Consider the following 804-nt stretch of genomic DNA (forward strand, 5'->3'; position numbering starts at 1 on the left):
ATATGCTTAGAAATTACTTTTTGGTTGTAGATTTTTTTATCTGATAACTTGTTATTCCCAGGCTTGAGTTTATATTCCATGTAAATATTTACGCAAGGGAGATTTCTATGCCATCAGCTTGCATGTGTTATACCCCTCCCTCTACCATTATAATGCAAATTTGATAAACAGGCTCTACCATAAATAGAGCCCGTTGCCTCAGATAAGCTATATAAGCGAATTATGGTTAACCCTTTTATAATAAAGAGCAGGCAAACAAGCAATATTACTTTTCATAAGCCTAATTTTATTGATGTGCTAAATCTCTTGATACAGGAACCCCGGTATAGCCTATGGAAACGAAAATATTGTGAAAAGTGGCGGGGAATTCTGGATGCGAAAAGGGAGCGTGAATATAAAGGCTTATATTATTATCCTCTTATTTTTCTCCTCGTGCCTGAATAAAGGGGAAAATTCAGAGGGCAGATTTTTTTTTTTTTTTACGCTGGCGCACTTTTCTCGAATATCATTAGACTAATCTAATAATATTTTAAGAATGTTTACACCCCGTACGCATTACGGACAATTTTCGAAGAGAAGCTGAGTGAGTTTGGGCCTGCAACTGCCTCCTTTTAAGTCCCACCAAGCGAAAAGGCGAAGAAGGCGGGCGTTAATCAGATGGAAAGGGACTCCTGATCGTGGGCGGTTAGCATTCAGTATCCTAATATAGCTAAAGTGTGGTGCGATTCAGCTGGGGAAAAGAACTTTCAGTTTTGTGCAAAAGGATATGGAAGGAAAAGAAAAATCACTTGCATCACATAACGA

Source organism: Penaeus monodon, chromosome 30 (genome assembly GCF_015228065.2).
Source record: "Penaeus monodon isolate SGIC_2016 chromosome 30, NSTDA_Pmon_1, whole genome shotgun sequence".
Classification (NCBI taxonomy): domain Eukaryota; kingdom Metazoa; phylum Arthropoda; class Malacostraca; order Decapoda; family Penaeidae; genus Penaeus; species Penaeus monodon.